Source organism: Gossypium raimondii, chromosome 11 (assembly GCF_025698545.1).
Source record: "Gossypium raimondii isolate GPD5lz chromosome 11, ASM2569854v1, whole genome shotgun sequence".
Taxonomy (NCBI): domain Eukaryota; kingdom Viridiplantae; phylum Streptophyta; class Magnoliopsida; order Malvales; family Malvaceae; genus Gossypium; species Gossypium raimondii.
Window position 1 is genome coordinate 20518511 of NC_068575.1, and position 17037 is coordinate 20535547.

General features: G+C 32.7%; 2 long non-coding RNA genes across 2 annotated transcripts; both read left to right on the forward strand.

Annotated features, from left to right (window-relative positions):
- The first annotated feature begins 5037 nt into the window (after positions 1–5037).
- On the forward strand, positions 5038–8442 carry LOC105804327 (uncharacterized). Its single transcript, XR_008191306.1, has 4 exons — positions 5038–5556; positions 6261–7024; positions 7329–7386; positions 8317–8442. It is a non-coding gene; the product is annotated as an uncharacterized LOC105804327 (long non-coding RNA).
- A 16-nt stretch (positions 8443–8458) lies between these two features.
- On the forward strand, positions 8459–8930 carry LOC128034947 (uncharacterized). Its single transcript, XR_008191307.1, has 2 exons — positions 8459–8542; positions 8624–8930. It is a non-coding gene; the product is annotated as an uncharacterized LOC128034947 (long non-coding RNA).
- Positions 8931–17037: the final 8107 nt, after the last annotated feature.

Below are 17037 nucleotides of genomic sequence, written 5' to 3' on the forward strand. Positions count from 1 at the left end.
ACATGGTCACAAAGAGTTACATGGCTTGGGTACACGGCTGTGTGACCCTTGTTTTTCATACTTGCCTTTAACTTTTGAAAATATTTCAATTATATATATCATAATACTTGAGTTCTTATGACATGAATGATTATTTGAAGAATTTATTTATGATATAATTGATTTGTAGTTTTGGAAATGTTGTAAGTTAGTCCTAGCTAAATTATGGGTGATACTGGAGTATACGTAAGCTCGTATAAGACCTAAGAATTGTTGTATTTAGTGATTATGAATTGATTTGACTATGATTGTATGATTTTTTTTTAAATTGATTATTAATTGTGTATTAATGAAATATTCCATATTTATTTGAAATAATCGATGTAAATTGACCATTTTCTGTTTCAGTTATGATTGTAGCATTCCGTAGCTCAGGTCCGACAACCGGACTGAGTAATGGGTGTTACAACACATCATCTTAAAATGAGAATTCCAATTCGGTGTAACAATAATTGGTGCTAAAATTAACCATTTTTTCAGCTCATCAAAGGCTTTCAAGCATACTTCATCAAAATTGAATGTTATATCCTTCTCTAATAAATTACACAGTGGCTTGGAAATCTTTGATGAACCTTAGATAAAAATCGACATGCCCCAAAAAACCTCTAACGCTTCTTATAGAAATAGAAGGTGGCAACTTCTCGATCACATCAATTTTTGCTTTGTCAACTTCAATTCCATGTCTTGATATTTTGTGCTTCAAAACAATACCCTCCTTATCCATAAAATGACATTTCTCTCAATTAAGGACAATGTTCATTTCTTCACACTGTTTCAACACCATAGCTAAATTAATTAGACAATAATTGTACGAATCCCCGAACACTAAAAAGCCATCCATGAAAACTTCCAAAAATTGCTCAACCATGTCAGTGAATATTGCCATCATACACCTTTGAAATGTTGCCGGCACATTGCATAAGTTGAAGGGCATTCTTCGAAAAATGAATGTACCGTACGGACAAGTGAAAGTGGTTTTATGATCTTCCAAAGCTACAACTATCTAATTGTACCTTAAGTATCTATCCAAGAAATAATAATACTCACGTCCCGCAAGCCTATCCAACATTTGGCAATAAATGGCAGTGGGAAATGATTCCTCCAAGTTTCTTTGATTAGTTTCCTATAATCCACACAAATTTTCCAACTTGTAACTCTTCTTGTCAAAATCAACTCGGTATTCTCATTTTCTATAACTGTGATTCCCCCTTTCTTCGGTACGCATTGAACTAGACTCACCCACGAGCTGTCAAATATAGGGTAAATAATCCCTACATCTAACCATTTAATAATTTCCTTCTTAACTATATCTTTCATAATAATGTTCAGTCTTCTTTAGCCATCAATCAATACCTTTTCATCCTTTTCTAGTAAGATTTTATGCATACACAAAGACAGATTGATACCTCGAATATCAGCGATAGTTCATCTGATTTCCCTTTTAAACTTTTTCAACACATCGAGCAACTTTTCTTCTTATTTTTCAGTTAACTCAGCTAAAATGATGACAAACAAAGTTGGGGAGGGACCCAAATAAGAATATTTCAAATGGGAAGGAAGTACCTTTAACTCCATTTTAGGTGGATCCTCAATTAATGTCTTTGGTTGTGTGTAGTCACGAAATGATAACTCCAATTATTCAAATCAAGATTGTAAAGTAAATCCCTTCTAAAAAAGCCAAACATTCATCATCTTCATCGTCATTCGGTGGGTCGGATACTAAAATGCATTCTAACGGATCATCTATAGAGTTAAGTTCCCATTATGTAGAAACCGACATTTCTGTCTCGAACATAGCAAAAAAATTTTCAATTGTAATTAGAAATCTCATGGCCATGAACGCATTAAAGGTCACTTGATCATCTTAAACTCGTATGGTGAGTTCACCTTTCTTCACATTGATCAATGTTTCACTAGTTGCCAAGAAAGGTCCCCCCAAAATGATTAGTACTTCTTTTTCTGTCTTAAAATCCAATACAATAAAATCAAATGGAAATATAAATTTATCCATACATACTAAAACATCTTCGATCTTCCTTTTAGGATGTGATAATGACACATCCTCCAATTGAAGTGTAACCGTCGTTGGTCTGACCTCACCAAGACTCTCGCCTAAACATAGATATGGATATAAAATTGATACTCACTCCAAAATCATATGGAGTTATTCCACAATAAGAGTCTCCAATGTTACATGGTATGGTGAAACTCCCTGGATCTTTCATTTTTAGTGGCAGTTTGTTTTGTAAAAATATGTTGCATTCCTTTATTAAAACCACCATCTCAAATTCCCCCAACCTTTTCTTTTTAAAGAGAATGTCCTTCATGAATTTCACATAATTTGGCATTTGCTCAAGAGCTTCCACCAATGGAATGTTGATATATAACTATTTTAACACGTCCAAGAACTTCTTAAATTGAACCTCTTGCTTCTGCTTCTAAAATCGCTGAGGACATGGAGCTGTAGGGTTTTAAATCTGTCTGGACCACTCTTTTGCGGTACAGCAACCTTGGTCTCTGATGTTGACTTCTAGGACTGCTTTGTTGTAGTAATATTTTAGCAAAGGTCGCAAGAACAGACTTTTGTAATGCAAGAATTTCATCACTAGGTTGAATTTTCTCCTTGTTTTAAATAACAAAGGGTTCATTTTTAGCTTCAAACTCCTTGGACTCCAACATCTTCCCACTCTTCAAGGTGACGACTTTGCAATGTTCTTTACATGCATTTCTTAAATTTTCTGTGTCGCTTAGTAAAGCACCTTGGGGTTTACTTCTCAACTCATTGGCTAGCTGTCCCACTTCATTTTCCAAATTCTTCAATGTTGTTTTTTGGCCTTGGATCAGTGCATCATTCTTCACCATGTATGCCTTTAGCAAATTCTCAATATTACTCGAATGTTCAGTTGGTGGGAGTTTCTGAGCGTGTTGTGAATATTCCAGATGACAAATTTGGTCTTGCTCGCATATGAAAGTTACTCAGACCAGCCCCATTAAAAATTTGGATGATTTCGTAATAAAGGAATGTAAAAGTTTGACTACGTACCACTCCGATTCTGATTCCCCATGTAATAGATTGACTTTGGATTTGATAGGTAATTCACAAAAACATGGCCATGTCCATAATATACACAAGAGATATTCTCAAACTGGTCTGGCTGCTGACCCATCGGGTTACCATTGGACCTATGTATTGTTAGGTTCTTAAGCATAGCAGACATAAAAGATTCCGAGGCCGCCAAAGAAGTAAGTGCATCAAATCATGTACTTCTACCACTCTTCTTCCTGTGAATACTCAAGTAGTTGGCCACTGATAATTGTTACCAGAAATCCTTTCAAGAATTTCATAAGCTTCATTGTAGGACTTAGAAAGAAGGGCTTCATTGGTTGAAACATCTACCACCATTTTCATATGAGCATTGAGACCATTGTAGAAAGTCTCCAACTGAATGCAATGTGGAATACCATGGTAAGGGCACTTTCACCATAATGCCTTGAACTAAGCCCAAGCCTTATATAGAGAATCTTCATCAAGTTTTTGGAATGTGTTGATTTCATTTCGAAGCTTGGTATTCCTGCTAGGAGGAAAATATCTCATCAAGAATCGCTCAGTTAATTATTTCTGAATAGTTACCGAATCAGAGAGTAATGAGTTCAACCATGCTTGTGCTTTATCTCTCAAAAAGTATGGAAATAATTTTAGTCTCAAGCTCAATTTGAATGAGTCAATCACCTACATGAATAAGCGTAGATGAATGTGCGAATCTTCAGTAAGTATCCCATTAAATTGACCCACCGTTTGAAGCATGTAGAATATGACCAGCTTCAATTTGAGTTGAAGTGCCTCAATTTCGGGTCTAACAATACCCAGATTAAGTTCATTGAAGAGAGGCACAACATATTGGTGAATAGCACGGTCTTTTTTATCAAAAACAATGACCAGATTTGGAACATTACTAGCAGCTCCTTCTCTTTGACCTTGCGGTGCAATATTCATAATGTAGGTTGTCTCTGATTCACTCATTCCTTTCTTCTCCTTCTAAAAGTACATCCGATTTCAGGATCAATGGGAAGTAAATCAATAATTTGGTTTACGTTCATAAACTAATAGCACCTGAAAAATCATGAAAATTATTGAAGTGAAAACAAAAGAAAATTAAACCAAATTGCAAGATAATTAATTTAGAAAATAATGAGTAAAATAGTCCCCAACAATAGCACCAAAAAATTTTTTGCGAGATTTTCTATTGATGTACAAGTGTACACAATCGCCAACAAGTAATAAAGTAATGAGTATTAGAGTTATCATCTCCACAAAGACTGGTTTAAAACAATAATTGTAAAATTAACTAGTAATCACTACACCAAAACAGGTTTTTAGCGGCACCTTCAGCGGCGTTTGGATAAAAAACGCCACTATAGATATCACATTAGCGGCGCTTCTTTAAAAACACCGCTATAGATCAAGCATTAGCGGCGCTTTTTGAAAAACGCCGCTATAGAACTAGCATTCGCGGCGTTTTTTGGAAAGCGCCGCTATAGGTCGAACATTAGCGGCGCTTTTTGAAAAACGCCGCAAAAAAACCGTCGAGCTTTGGTGGCCTTAGCGACGCTTTTATAAAAACGCCGCTATAGATCAAGCATTAGCGGTGCTTTTTGAAAAACGCCACTATAGATCAGGCATTAGCGGCACTTTTTGAAAAACGCCGCTATAGGTCAGGCATTAGCGGCGCTTTTTGAAAAACGCCGCAAAAAAAAGTTAGCACCATTGAGCTTTTGTGGCATTAGCGGCGCTTTTGAAAAACGCCGCTATAGATTAAGCATTAGCGGCGCTTTTTAAAAAGCGCCACTATAGACAGAGCATTAGGGTGCTTTTTTAAAAAACGCCGCAAAAATTATTTCTTTAAAAAATATGGCGCGGTTTTATCCCCATCTTTCCCCACTAAAACCCCTAATTTTTCCCCTAAAATTGGGATGCTCAAAACACCCTTTAAGTTTTTGATTGAGCAAGCAGATTCCCAAAACAAATACTAGAAACCCTACTCCCAAATAGAAGTTTGATTGAGCTCTCTCATGGTGTTTTCTACCCGTCTCCTTTACAAATCTCACCAGGTCTTTCGTCTTTACTCCCAAAGCTAAAGCCAACGGTTTTTTTTTCAGTTCCACAAACAATTAGACAATCAACTTCTTTTCTTCTCTGTTTCAATTTTTTTTGGCGTTTTGGAGGTTGAGTTTTTTTTTTGAGTTGAAGTTCTTGGACTCGGTAACTCTACGAGTCCGAGTCATTGCGTGCGAGTTTTGATTCTGGTGATGTTATTATCTCCACCGTCGATTACTCAGTGAGCTGTTGTAATTATCAAATAAGTTTGTTACTCGTATTCGGTTTTTTGTTTTTGTGCTTACTTGAAAACTTGTGATCCCGCCTTTGGTTTATTTGAAATCTCTCTCCAGATCTGAGTTTTCTCCGGTTTCAATCAACGGCATCGGTGATGTCGAGTTTTATTCTTTCGAATCCCAGTGGTAATTTAATTACTTTTAGCTTTTACATTACGGTGTAGAAATTTGAGCTATTCTTGATTTCCAAATTTGATTTTTGTTAAAAATATTGAGGACTTAGTTTGCTAAAGATTTGTATGAAGCTTGGTTCATATATGAATTTCGTTTTTCTTTTACGTTTTATTGCACAATTTGGACCATAGATATAAAAGGAAAGGTTTCATTGACTCATATAAAGCACTTATTTAGGTTTAGCTTGAAATATAATTTTTTGTAAGTTCTTACTTTTTCTTTCCATCTTTTTTTATGAAATTTGAGTTTAATGGTTTGGTGGTCTCTTGTAAAAGTTCATGTTTGTTTAGTAAAATTTTATCCATTGAAAGTCTGCAAAGAAGTTCTTTTTCAGATATGGTTAGTAAGAATGGAAGAACCAGGACTGACCCCACCAAATGCTGCTCAACAGCTTTTGTTTTTAGTTATATCTGTTCTATCTGCTTCTTCTTTAGCAAAACTAAGTACAAAAGAACCATGCAGTGAATGCGTTGCTGCTGTTAATAAGTTGATTAGTTTAAGATATTTTTGGAGAAACAATTGATACATTCATTTATTACAGGGAGAGTTTTTTTTTATTTAAAAAAAGCATATTCAATATAAGATCTTGGACTTTGAATGAGAGGAGGAAAACATGTATTCTTAAGTCTTCAATTTAATATAAGATATTTTTACAGGTACCGCAGGTGACTGGAGTCACATTATAAAGCAGATTGGAATGTCTACTTTCGCAGGATTAATCAGGACAAGAACAAATACAACACCCCAAAATACCGTTTATGTTTTTTATGGTGAATAATTTCTGTTTGGGTTGAGGTTATACTGTTTAGACATATAGGTTGCTGAATGTGCTGAAATACCTAGGTTAATTCAAAATGTGATTATTTGTTCTTTAGCGGGTTGCTAGTTAATACTTTAACCTTAACATATTTATTAGACCAACAAGGATATAATTGCACAAATCATACATGCTAGTATTTCTGGTGATATAGTTCTTGCAGCAGCTTACAAACATGCTAGTAATTAAAACTGTTTCTTACTTGGTTGTAAGTTCTCCTCTTCGGAATACCATCTTCAAGCATTGTAACACAAATTTCTACCATAAAACCTTATGGATATCCTATGTTTTATGCTGGTTTAATAGCAAGAAAAACCCAAGATTCCTTTGTAGCTTTAGATCGTCTATGCATCTATCTGAAATTATGATTGTGGCTATGTTTAAATTTCAATGGTCCTTTATGTACTTGACGTATTATGATTGTAGTTGTAGTTCGTAACACTCCCTAATTATCCATCTCTTTTGCATATAAGCTCATCATTCCATGCTTGTTTTCCATATAATGTTTTATGGTTTTATAGTCGAACCTCTGATTTTGCCCTTTTCGACAGAGGGGAAACTTTAGGTGCAGTACAAGTTCAATAGGAGTGCAATCCCAACTTGGTATCCATATATTCCACTTAGAATAGGTACTCATTATTTATCCATTTTTCCCTTTTTGATCAGATTTAAAGCTAATATTGAAAGGAATCATTTAATTTAATTCATCTATATTATTGCCCAAGTTGAAAAATGAAATATCATTTTTCCCTTCTAATTTAGATGTTAATCACAGACAGCCTGCGAAAGTGAGTTTTTATTACATAACCTCTCTCTCCCCCATTCTCAGTTTCTATTAATCTTTTTAAATTTTTTTTCTGTGAGTTCACTCAAGAAAGGTTAGTAAAATTTTGTTGAAAACGTGCAGAGAAGCTTCCAAACTTTTGAAAGTCGAAGTTACCGATTGCTCCCAAGAACTAACCAAGGTAACCTGGAATTTCTCTTTCATTTTGTAAAAGTAAAGTATTATTACTCTGAGTTTAGAAATGTTGATTTGTTAGAGCCGAAAATGATTTATATTTTTCAAAATTTTGCTAATTATAGTTTCTACGAAAATTAATTTGCCTTAAGTTAAAAATAAAGAAAATTAATTTGCCTTAAATAAAGTTTAACATTATTGATTTGAAAAAATATAGTTGAGGACTAGAAAATGCAGGAGAAAAAACAATTTTGTGATATTCCTTATTTCCCATTAAGCTTTTCGACTCTTTGTTTCTTTTTAAGGAGTTAATTATATTCGCAATATGATTCAATCAAGTTTGGATAAGCGGCTTGCTATGTGGGAGAAGTACTGTCTTCGCCATTGTTTTATGGTTCCTGAAGGTTTTTCTTTGCCCAAAAATGTATGTCTTTACTATGATTATGAGGAATCATTAATTTCTTGGTGCGAATATCTGTTCAGTGTTACTTGTGTTGCAAATGCTTACATGTTGAGAAATGGATTTTATTGTTGTATGTTGAGTTTATATGTAAAAGGTACTGAATGCTAAACAAAATTGGGACTAAACAATTGACAAAAGAGATATGGATTTGAGTATCGTCATGATATAACATACAAGGCATAAAATAATTGATAGTGTGAAATGTTCACTTAGGTTGTACTTAGGAATCTGAGTTTCAGAAAATGGATTTGAATTTCAATATGGTGTAAGTTGTGTGATAAAGAAACTAGTAAGTTTAACATCCATGACTGTTTTTGAAATTTATGGATTGTGGGATGCCCGTATAAGTGATGAATTTGAAATTCCTATGGATCTTTCTTATTTTGATATTCATGTTTTTATATCTTTAAATACATAATCATAATTTTAGTTATTTTATGCATAATGATGCATTTATTCTCACAATTAATGTAGGAAATGAAATCTAAATCCAAATTCTCAAATTCATATTTCCAAACATAGCATTAGGAAATTCATATTTCTGAGCCTGCTGTAGTAGCCTTCATCTATGCCCTTGAGGCCTTAAGCGTACTTGGGTTCGTGGTTGCAATAGTCACGGGATGGTACATAGCATGGCTATTCTGAAGATGGAGCATTATTTTATTGGGTTTCCTCAGATCCTCATCTTAGATGCCAACAGGTTCTATTCCATTGTCTTTGTTGATTTTAACTTCCCCTGGAGTGAAGCTTTTATTTACTTCATTTGGATGAATTTGTACAGCTATATTCCCTTTGTGAGAAAACAATCGTAAGCATTTCTGTTGGTAAGTATTGGGCTGCAACTGCTACTGCTATAGGTGATGTTTACATGTGGGATGGCAAGAAAAGTATGGATAAACCACCGAGTTAAGGGAAAAAAGATCCCTTAAAGAGTTGATGAGAGTTGGTCATGAGAGAATGTAACATGTAAACAATTTTCTAATATAGAATGTAACTTGTAAACAGAACTTATGTATTCTAATGTAATTCTAATATAGAATGTAAACAATTTTCTTATGTAATTCTAATATAGAATGTAACTTGTTTTATTTTTCTTAATTTAAATTCATTAATTTTTATATATTTTAATAGAAATTTTAATTTAATATTTTTTATCCTTAAAGTTTAAAGTTTAAATTTTAAAAATAAAAACATAATATAATATTTATGATAGAAATAAATATTATTTAATTAAAATATTTTTTAAGTCATGTTTTTAGTGGCGTTTGTGGGAAAAGCGCCGCTAAAGGTCTCGGTATTTAGCGGCGTTTTTTGGAAAAGCGCCGCTAAAGGTCTTGGTCTTTAGCGGCGTTTGTGGGAAAAGCGCTGCTAAAGGTCTTAGTCTTTAGCGGCGTTTGTGGGAAAAGCACGGCTAAAGGTCTTGGTCTTTAGCGGCGATTGCGGGAAAAGCGCCGCTAAAGGTTGTGGTCTTTAGCGGCGTTTTCGGTAAAAGCGTTGCTAAAGGTCTTGGTCTTCAGCGGCGTTTGTGGGAAAAGCGCCGCTAAAGGTCTTGGTCTTTAGCGGCGTTTTTAGAAAAAAAAACGCCGCTAAAGTTAGCGACGCGTTCTTTAGCGGCGTTTTGTTCGGCGCTTCTTGAAGCGCCGCAAATACTTTTAGTGGCGCTAAAAAGCGCCGCTAAAGGCCTAAAAAAGCGCCGCTAAAAGCCTGTTTTGGTGTAGATGAATTTGGGAAGTAACAAAAATATAAGGGAATTGAGTTAACTAAGTTCTTAAATTAATTTTAACTAAGTACGCGAAACAAATTAAAATAATAACACAAAATGTATTTGCAATGAAAACAATGACATGAAAGGCTAGAACATTTGTTTCCCCCTAACATGAATCATCGAAAGCGATGTTATAAAATGTTGTGGTGATATGGTAGTTTACTAATATGGAATCCATTGGCTTTAGGTTTCTCTCGAAGTCACTAAGTTAAATCTTTTAATCACCTTAACATATGTCTATGCCAAGTTAACCTCAAGATCACATTTTTAGGCATCGTTCCCAAGGATTATGTAAGGTAAAAATATATCGCTATACTGTTACAAATTTAATTACTGGAAGAATTAAACATGGACCTTTGAAGTTAAATGTCTATTAATTGCCATCCTCTCAAATGTGATAATTAACTCAAGTACTTACTAATATTAGTTATGCTTTAGCAAGTGTTAAATGTGAAAACCACTCGAATGAATAACAACCATTTGCACAAAACATTATTAGCAAAGCATCGATAATTTTATGCTAAGGATCCGAAAATATTCTAGCATAACAATTTTAAGTCATAATCATTAAAGTGAAAACCAACAAACAAGTTGCAGCCATGATTTAAAAACAACAGAATAAATAAATAGATAAGAGAAAGAAATGATGATTAGTCGAATGTTAGTGGTTCTCCGCAACTAGCTTCCGTTGGCTTCCTCAAAAACTCTGTGTCATTTTCAGCCTCAATGCTCTCACTCTTGTGTTTTGATTTTTCTTTTCTCAAATTATGTGTGTTTGTGTTCTATTGTGTTCTATCCCCCTTTGATGCTGAAATTTACTCCCTATTTATATTGTTAAGCTCCTTTCATCTTTTCTATTTTTAGGCGTAGCGGTTCCTTAATTTACTCTATCATTATAGTGGTTCTGTGTTTTCTGCTTTCCATAATCTAATAGTAAACTAAGCTCTTTGTGTACGCGTTGGAGATCGACTAACCATGTCGCATCTCACATATCTGTGAACTAGCAAAGTGTGAAATGGGAACTTTGATGTGCGAGCCGTGAACTGTGAGCTCTATGTAGGCGAGTAATGCATGCGACCATAGGATTGTGGATTGTGTGCTCTGAGTTGCATTATATGTGAGCTGTATACGCGAGCTCCCACTAGCAAGCGTTGCTAGCGATCTGAGAACGCGAGCTATGTACTACGAGTTGTATGTTGTAAGTTCCCCACCAACAAACGCTACTTGCAAGCTGCAAGCAGAGAGCTTGCGAACTGGGATAGAGCTACGAACTAGTGAAGTGCGAACAGTCTCCAAGGGTTGCATGCGAGGTACAAACAAAGAGCTTGCGAACTGGTGCAATACGAATAGTCTCCAAGGGTTGCATGCGAGTTGCAAACAAAGAGCTTGCGAATTGAGATGGAGCTGCGAACTGGTGAAATGCAAGTTGTCTCCAAGCGATGCATACAAGCTATAAACAGAGAGATGCGAGATGTCCACGAGCAATGCATGTGAGCTGAGCTCTAATTGCAAGCTATCCATGAGCAATGAATGCTCGTTAAACTCTCATCAGCGACGTGATAACTGCGAGTTGTCCGCGACCAATGTGTGCTCTCTGTAGCTGAACTTTTGATGCATGTTGGCTCCATTTTCTCTATTGTCCTTTTACTTTCTTTTGCCTAGTAGCTATTATTTATAATCCTTGAACATGAGCTAGCTTGTTCCTATCGGTCTTGAGGCTTATGATATTGCTGTGACATTGTTGTGGTGTTGAGTAAACTTCAATAGCCACCTTCAAGGTTAAAATTGCATATTTTAGCATGGAAATTGACCAAAAATGTAATATCCAATTAAAACTTTTCAATATCGAATATTCAATAGAAATATAACAAAAATAGCTACTAAAAAATTATCAATCCCTCTTAACTTGCCCGAAATATAAGGTCAAAAGTACTTTAATAACGCTATATATTAGAGCTATCACAAGCTCACATCAATATCTATAAATAAACAATAAATTCAAAATAATGACATTTTATTCCAAAACTCAAAGCTAAAATCTGAATTTATTTGTTTCAAAATATTTATGTTAATTTCATCTTTGAACAAAAATATTAACTTCTAAGTGATATATTATTGTAGTATTCAAATCTGAGAATAAAAACATGTCGAACAATAAATCTTTCTCTGGGTCAATTTATTATTTAGGTGTAAAAGCAGAATAATCGTCACATGTTTTTTACCACTATTGCACATGTAAAATTTTTAAATATTAACCTTCCTTTGGGCTGATCAATATTAACATAGCTTAAGTTATATGCATATAACATTTTATATTTTAAAAACAAAATAATTTTAACAGAAATCACTTTGACAACTTATTGTTTCAATTAAGTTATTTTAAAATATTTATAAATATATTGATATTCAAATTCAAAATTTTCATAACAATCAAAGGTAGAAATAATGCAATGATTCAATGCCAAATAATTAACAAGCACATGTATTTATAATTTTGGCATAAACAAAACACTAATGTAATTCAAAATCAAATAGAAAATTTACTCTGCATATACTATAAAATTTCTATTTGTATTTATGATTAAACATGTTTCAAATTTTCGAGTCTAAAACAATAAAAATCGGAAGCATATAAAACAGTGAGCAATTATAAACTTCAAAATTAGAAATAACAGAAAACAATTAGGAGATGTAAATCCGATAAACCTCCATTATCAATATTCAAGTTTCCATCAAATTCAAACTATCTTTTCATAAAAGCATTAAACATGATTCATAAAAACAATTACCATATACAATTATATATATTATAGACGGTTTCTAATGAAACCTAATCCAGAAATTTACCTGCAAATTTAAAGGTTTTCAAACCAATTAACCCAAATCAACGAATCTGCAAACCTGAACTGAATAATATATAACTAATACCTAACACCTCGTAATAAATAAATAAATAATCAACATTATATCCTTTCAAAATTTACCTTGAATCCATTCAAATATCAAAACTTTTTCTTTCCACAGTCCATGCATATTACTAAAATATATATATGAATATATGTGGTTTCATAATGAAACCCAAATATATTTAACCGAAAATAAACCGATCCATACATTAATTTTCCTAAACTGAATCCATAAAAATCAAAACCCAAAGCTTTAATAAATAATCATCAAACTCAACTACTTAACCTATATCTAATTGAAATACTAAAGTATTTCATGAATGAATCAACTTAACCCATACTCAATGATTCGACATGATGAGGCTCGGATGCCACTTGTTAAAATCTTAAAATAATATTTTATATAAAACTTTAACAGGCCAAAATTTGCCATGTTAGATCATCAAAGCGTACCTGAATTCATTATTGAAGATCCCCCAGAAGGCTTTGATCTTCCAAGAAAATAGTTTTTCTCCTAGTATATCTCTCTGATGGGGATGGAAAAGAAATACGAGATATATCTATTTCTTGGGGACCACTACCACTTTTTAAATAACTGGTTATTAAATCAGTTTTGGGTATTGTGGGGTGTGCCTCGAATTTTCGGGAAAACTAGAGATGAAACAAAATCGACGTCTTGACAAGGAGGAGCACAAAGTTACGACAACGCGAAGAACAATGTCCCGACGAGGCGAAAGGCGACGTCACGACGTGGCTACGTGTTCTCCAAATTCTGATTATTTTTCCCTAGTTAAACACTATTATTTTTTCCTAATCAAATTTTGATTAATCTAGGTTATTTTGGTCATATTTAATCTATGAATTAAGAGTAAGAGGAGATTAAAAATATTTTTAAGAGAGTTTAAAGGAATTATCAGGACACTTTCAAATATCAAGCGTGTGCCTGATTTAAAGAAAAACCTCATCTCACTAAGTATGTTAGAGTCAAACAATTGTAGAATCGTCATTAAGTCAAGCGGCATTAAGGTATCTTGTGGAGCTCTCGGTTTGATGAAAGGTTAGAAGACTGACAGTCTATATGCTCTGCAAGCAACAGTGATTAGTAAAACAACAATTTCCTCATCTTTTAAGAAGTCAGAGTTGACTCGTTTGAATCATAGGCAACTTGGTCATATAAAAAATATGATTGTTTTGAATAAGAGAGGTTCTCTTTCGGCTGAAGGAGTTGGTAAAACAGAGCAGTGCATTTATGGGAAGCAAACATGAGTCAGCTTTGATTTAGTAGTTCAAAAAATTAAAAGTCTTCCACTTTCAAAGTCTAAGTACCACTTGGACTCGGTTAAGAATCCCGCAAAATCAAGTTAGGCCCCTGATGGGGCTCAGCAAAGAAGGCGTTGAGAAAATATAAATCATTGTGGAAATTTTGTGGGGTGTGGCTTGCATTTTTAGGAAAACCAAATACGAAACAGAACCGACATCTCGATGAGGAGGAGCACAACATTACGACGACGCAAAGAACGAAGTCTCGAAAAGGCAAAAGGTGTTGAAAAAAATCTGGTTTGAAAACGATTTTCTTGTACAACAAAAAGTTAAAATTTTAAAAACCGACCCAGTTTGTGATGTTTATGGCAATAGACCAACCCCTTTAAAGGTTTAGCTACTGATGCCGGAAATACAACTAACAACCATGAGAATGAAAAGAAAAAAACTCATTAATGTAAAGCTTAAAAAAATATAAAACTTTATATTTTTATGCAAGAAAGCTTAAAGAGCATTCAACAAAAAAACATTCAATAAAAAAATCTAAAGTAACAAATATAAAGTAACAAACTTTAATAGATTTAAAGTAAAAGAAATTGAAATACATCAAACTAAAGCTAAAAATGTCATTACAACCAAATCACAGGGATTGAAAGTGCAAATAAACCTAGGCTACAGTGATAACTAACTTAACTAACTACAAGAACACTAAGAACAAGAAGAAAGTGCAGGAAAATTAACTTTAAAACTAAGAAAGGAGGAGAGAAAATATAAACCCTAGAAAAAGTTGCAGAAAAACCAAAAGAAAACCTAGAGAAACTAAAGCTAAAACTAAGCTAATGTTTGTATCCTGCTCTTCTTGGGCTTGTGTGATTGGTGCACCGGGTGGACAAATATTACCCTTTTTGTCCAATTTTATCCCCTCACTATATCAGTATCGCAATGCACAAGAAGAGGATATCACGATACCCTGTTAGTTTTGAACTTGGGGGTCTTCTTGGAGGGTGGATATCGCAATACCCAAAGTGGATATCACGATACCTTCTCATTTGGTGTCGCTTTCACTCGTTTTTAACCTCCAACACGTCCCTACACCACTCAACCATATGTTAAGACCCCCAATAGCACTATTGGTCAAATTAGGTCTCCAAATGAGTAAAAACGAGGCATTTACACTTATTAACTTAAAATCTAAAAATCATGAAAAACTACGAAAAAAATGTTACTTTGCTTGAGAATAAACTCCATAAATATACCAAGAAAGCCTAATTATCATATCAAATTACGGTAGATCGATAGACTAGCTAAATCAAGCTCTCATGACCTCAAAAATATAAAAATTATAAGAAAATAACTAAATTGCAATTACATATTTTTGACCGAAAGCTTCGAACTCCAACCTAGGTTTTCTTCTTCAATTTTCGATGCATGGGGAAAAAGAAGATAATGTTCTTCTCCCCCCCCCCCCAACTTTAATATATATACATATAATTAGTTAAATTTAAACTTAGTTAATTAAAACTTTAATTAATTAACTAATTGTTTTCTTAATCTACCGGTCCACTATATTATGCTTTATTAAGGTCTAATTGTTATTCTATGTATTTAGTTAATTGTAATTTGAGTAAATTCATTCACTAATTAAAAATCTATAGCGATTAGACTTTACAATTTAATTTATGGGTCCTAATTAACTATAATTTCGGTTAAACTACTTATTTAAAATTCAATTCACTCATATAATAACTCTATAAATATTTTTATTAGATATTTATGAGCTCAGTTTATGGAAACAAGGTCCCGAAATTGCCTTTTCTGATGCCATTGGAAATCGGGCCATTATAGGACTGATTAGACCGAAATCGGTGGGGATATCGATTCGAATAAACTCATTAGACCGGTTGACCTTAGAACCGGACGTTGAACTGATTTTATTTTTTAAAAAATTATTTTTTTATTTTTTAATATTGTATTTGATTGAACTAAACGGATCAGTCGATCTGGCAAACCTCTGGCTTAATCGGTTTAACCACCGGTCCGATTCTGAAAACCTTGGTTAGAATATTTCATTCTGACATATGCTAATAGTTGGATAATGAAATTTTGGTTTGAAAAAAAATATTAAAAATTAAAAAATTTGTTCAACTGTGACCTTGTTGATTTCGGTCTAATCAGTCCAGTTCAAGTTTTTATGTGTTTTTTTTTTATTTTTTATAAGTTTATATCAATATTAATAGTTTTCTAATATTTTACAATTTATTATTATTTTTAAGAATTCTAATATGTTTTTTAATTTTAAATATTTTAATTAAGTTTTATTAATTTTATATTTTTATAATTTATTAGATTTAATTAGATTTTTATATTTTATACTTTTTATAAATTTTTATAATTTTAATAAGTTTATATTAATTTTTATATTTTATAATTTTTTTATGCTTTTTTATTATTTTATGAGAAAAAATATTAGATTAAACCAGAAGCTGCCACATATCACTATCTGATTGGTCTGTCAAATTATTTTAACAGTCAACGTGGCCAATAACAGTCAACGGAAGGGCTTAATTGATTATTTTAGTTAACGGCAAAAACTTAATTGGGCACGAATTTAATACAGGGGCTTAATTGATTTTTATTTTATTTTCTTAAAGGTTTTTTTTATTTATAAGCTTAAAAAAATTATGATAAATTTATTAATGTTTATAATAAATATGAGTTATTATCAACTTCTTATACCCTCCTAAAGAAGTTAACCTCTTAATTTTACAAAAGTGTTTTACTTTATAATTTTTAGTAAATAGGTTAGTAAATAAGAATAATTTTATTTTTGATTTGGTTTTTAGGCTAGATATTATGGGTGTGATTATTAATGTTAAACCAACTTTTGAATGAAAGAAAGGAAACAAAAGTAGGATGAATATTTTAATTAGAATGTTACATGGTAACTTTATATTTTTAGATTTTCCAATTTAAACTTTATATAATTTCTTTTTTAAATTAGAATGTTGCATATGTTGTTAACCTTGCTGTATTATTGCAAAAGAGATACATTTATTTTTTATGACTAAAATTAATATTATTATTAAGTGCATTTACAATATAATTGGTTTTGCAAATATTGAAAGGAGATAATACGGTCCTACAATTTAATCATTGTAATATTGTAGAATTACTTAAATTATAATTATAGTATTTTATTTATTTTAAATATTAAATACACGTGGGAAGTATATATCAAAAGTCGAAATAAGAGTATAAGAGGAG